The following is a 4,810-nucleotide window of genomic DNA, read 5'->3' on the forward strand; positions in this document are numbered from 1 at the left end:
GGAGTGTTTCTGGGTAAATCTAAGAGCGATTACTGCTGGGAGTGTTTCTGGGTAAATCTAAGAGCGATTACTGCTGGGAGTGTTTCTGGGTAAATCTAAGAGCGATTACTGCTGGGAGTGTTTCTGGGTAAATCTAAGAGCGATTACTGCTGGGAGTGTTTCTGGGTAAATCTAAGAGCGATTACTGCTGGGAGTGTTTCTGGGTAAATCTAAGAGCGATTACTGCTGGGAGTGTTTCTGGGTAAATCTAAGAGCGATTACTGCTGGGAGTGTTTCTGGGTAAATCTAAGAGCGTTCCAACACCTGGATTGTGCAACATTTGCCCCGTTCTTCTTCTTCGTGTTAATGTCAAATTGGTTGTTGATCATTGCTAGACAACCATTTTCAGGTCTTGTCATAAGATTTTTAAGCAGAATTAGGTCAAAACTGTGAACTTGGCCACTCAGGAACATTCACTGTCTTCTTGGTAAGTAACTCCAGTGTAGATTTGGCCTTGTGTTTTAGGTTATTGTCCTGCTGAAAGGTGAATTCATCTCCCAGTGTCTGGTGGAAAGCAGACTGAACCAGGGTTTCCTCTAGGATTTTGCCTGTGCTTTGCTCCATTCTGTTTCTTTTTATCCTAAAGAACTCCCCAGTCCTTAACTATGACAAGCATACCCATAACATGATGCAGCCACCACGATGCTTGAAAATATAAAGAGTGGTACTCAGTAATGTGTTGTACTTGAACCAAACATAACTTTTTGTCCAGAATACAAAGTGTTAATTGCTTTGCCACATTTTTTTGCAGTATTAATTTAGTGCCTCGTTGCAAACAGGATGCATGTTTTGGAATATTTGTTATTCTGTACAGGCTTCCTTTTCACAGTCATTTATGTTTGTATTCTTGAGTAACTACAATGTTGTTGATCCATCCTCAGTTATCTCCTATCACAGCCATTAAACTTTGTAACTGTTTTAAAGTCACCATTGTCCTCATGGTGAAATCCCTGAGAGGTTTCCTTCTTCTCCGGCAACTGAGTTAGGAAGGACGCCTCTATCTTTATAGTAACTGGGTGTATTGATATACCATCCAAAGTGTAATTAATGACTTCACCAAGCTGAAAGGGATATTCAATGAATGCTTTTTTTTTTACCCATTTTTTACTCCTCCCACGCCTCCCACGCCTCCACCCCTCCCACGCCTCCACCCCTCCCACGCCTCCACGCCTCCCACGCCTCCACGCCTCCCACGCCTCCACCCCTCCCACGCCTCCACCCCTCCCACGCCTCACCCCTCCACCCCTCCCACGCCTCCACTCCTCCACCCCTCCCACGCCTCCACTCCTCCACGCCTCACTCCTCCCACGCCTCCCACGCCTCCACCCCTCCCACGCCTCCACCCCTCCCACTCCTCCACCCCTCCACGCCTCCACGCCTCCCACGCCTCCACCCCTCTCACGCCTCCACTCCTCCACGCCTCCACTCCTCCCACTCCTCCACGCCTCCCACTCCTCCACGCCTCCACTCCTTTCCTTCTTGCCAGCCGGGAAATGTGGTGAGATCTCTCATTATCAGCGAACCAGAGAAAGTGTGTGCTTTCCCCGTGTCTTTCGACAACAGAAACGCTAGCAATTCTACCTCTCCAGGTATGGAAAGCTAGCCAATGGGAACTGCGTGTGGCAGAGTAAGCTTTCCAGCGAGCTAGCAGAGTTAGCTTAAGCCTCACGGCGTGGGGTTAACCAAGTGGCGATGGCTAGCCAAGTTAGCTTAAGGCTCACGGCGTGGGGTTAACCAAGTGGCGATGGCTAGCCAAGTTAGCTTAAGCCTCACGGCGTGGGGTTAACCAAGTGGCGATGGCTAGCCAAGTTAGCTTACGCCTCACGGCGTGGGGTTAACCAAGTGGCGATGGCTAGCCAAGTTAGCTTAAGCCTCACGGCGTGGGGTTAACCAAGTCGCGATGGCTAGCCAAGTTAGCTTACGCCTCACGGCGTGGGGTTAACCAAATCGCGATGGCTAGCCGTGTCACGTTAAGCTACCCCCGGAGACAGAAGTAGACATTTTTTTTCCCCCCCCATTCGGTTAAGTATCGAACACTAATCGACTCCATTGACCTCACGGTTGACCTGTGAACTGTTAAGGCAGGAAGACAGGAATTCAAGTCACACAGAGAGGAGAGAGAGCTTCAGGAACCGTCCTGATCACTTCCGCAAAGAAGAAGAGAGGCCGAGAACGACCAAAAGGGCTGGCCCTCGGTCAGACGACGTGCGATTGAGCTCTTGGTCATTTTGTAAAACAGCCGACAGGAATCCCACTGAGACACGGGAAAAGGAGTATTCGAAAGAGAAGCCCATATATATACGAAGGCCCAATCGGCTGCCTACTATACCTTGTGTCTGTCAGGAGTTGGGATGCCGGTGCTGTCGAGAGCCGTGCCGTCATTCAGAGAGATGTACGTCAGCCTGCTGAGACTGGGACTGGAACAACTCCACTCGGACTGGGACTGTGGAGGAGAGAGATCACTGGGGGTCTCCTGTCCCCGACACTGGAGGAGGGGGGACACACAGGCCTGTACAGGCAACCAGAGAGAAATACAAGATTTAAGAAGAACTGCAAGTAGAGTTACACAGTAGAGGGCACGACCTGACATCTGATTGATTTAATAACTGATTGATGGTTTGAGTGATTGAATAATTGATTGAATAATTGATTGAATAATTGATGGTTTGATTGATTGAATAATTGATTGATTTACCCTTCTTGGTTGGGGAAGGAGGTCTGTGAGGGGGAGGAGTGGGTGAGAGGAGAGGTGGAGGGTCTGAAGGTACACTGGCTCTGCTCTGGTCCTCCAGCATGATGCAGAGGAGTACCTGGAGATGCACCTGCAGAGAACAACACATTACTATCCATAACCTGACCAGGATATTAATACATTACTATCCACCACATTAATACAATCTGACCAGAGATCATTACTATCCACCACATTAATACAATCTGACCAGAGATCATTACTATCCACCACATTAATACAATCTGACCAGAGATCATTACTATCCACCACATTAATACAATCTGACCAGAGATCATTACTATCCACCACATTAATACAATCTGACCAGATATCACATTACTATCCACCACATTAATACAATCTGACCAGATATCATTACTATCCACCACATTAATACAATCTGACCAGAGATCACATTACTATCCACCACATTAATACAATCTGACCAGATATCACATTACTATCCACCACATTAATACAATCTGACCAGAGATCATTACTATCCACCACATTAATACAATCTAACCAGATATCACATTACTATCCACCACATTAATACAATCTGACCAGAGATCATTACTATCCACCACATTAATACAATCTGACCAGATATCACATTACTATCCAACACATTAATACAATCTGACCAGAGACTCCCCAGTCCTTAACTATGACAAGCATACCCATAACATGATGCAGCCACCACCATGCTTAAAAATATGAAGTGGTACTCAGTGTGTTGTGTTGAATTTGCCCCAAACAACACTTTTTGTATTCAGGACAAAAAGTGAATTGCTTTGCCACATTTTATTTTGCAATTTTACTTTAGTGCCTTGTTGCAAACAGGATGCATGTTTTGCAACTACCTTTTCACACGGTCAATTAGGTTTCTTTTGTGGAGTAACTACAATGTTGTTGATCCATCCTCAGTTATCTCCTATCACAGCCATTAAACTCTAACTGTTTTAAAAAGTCAACATTGGCCTCATGGTGAAATCCCTGAGCGGTTTCCTTTCTCTCCGGCAACTGAGTTAGGAAGGGACGCCTATATCTTTGTAGTGACTGGGTGTATTGATACACCATCCAAAGTGTAATTAATAACTTCACCATGCTCAAAGGGATATTCAATGTCTGCTTTTTGAAATTTTTACCCATCTACCAATAGGTGGCCTTTGCGAGACATTGGAAAACCTCCCTTTGTGGTTGAATCTGTGTTTGAAATTCACTGCTCGACTGAGGTACCTTTACAAATAGTTTCATGTGTGGGGGTACAGAGATGAGGTAGACATTCATAAATCATGTTAAACTCTATTATTGAACAGAGAGTGAGTCCGTCCAACTTTATTATGGGACTTGTTGAGCACATTTTTACTCCTGAACTTATTTAGTTTCCGTAACAAAGGGGTTGAATACTTATTGACTCGAGACATTTCAGCTTTTTTATTTTTTATTAATTTGTAAAAATGTCTAAACATCAATCCTCTTTGACATGATGGGGTGTTGTCTGAAGGCCAGTGACAAATCGAAATATTGTAAATATTAAAATCAGGCTGTAAGGCTCTGTAAATGGCTTTATTGACAAAATCCCAAAGTATCCTTTTAATGATTATATAACGTTGTAGTAGGGGTGTTAATGGTTATATAACTTTGTAGTGGGGGTGTTAATGGTTTTATATAGTTGTAGTAGGGGTGTTATACTAACAGTATGGTGTTAATGGTTATATATAGTTGTAGTAGGGGTGTTATACTAACAGTATGGTGTTAATGGTTATATAACGTTGTAGTAGGGGTGTTATACTAACAGTATGGTGTTAATGGTTATATAACGTTGTAGTAGGGGTATTAATGGTTATATAACGTTGTAGTAGGGGTGTTATACTAACAGTATGGTGTTGTAGTAGGGGTGTTATACTAACAGTATGGTGTTAATGGTTATATAACGTTGTAGTAATGGTGTTAATGGTTATATAACGTTGTAGTAGGGGTGTTAATGGTTATATAACGTAGTAATGGTGTTAATGGTTATATAACGTTGTA

Source organism: Salmo salar, unplaced genomic scaffold (genome assembly GCF_905237065.1).
Source record: "Salmo salar unplaced genomic scaffold, Ssal_v3.1, whole genome shotgun sequence".
NCBI lineage: Eukaryota > Metazoa > Chordata > Actinopteri > Salmoniformes > Salmonidae > Salmo > Salmo salar.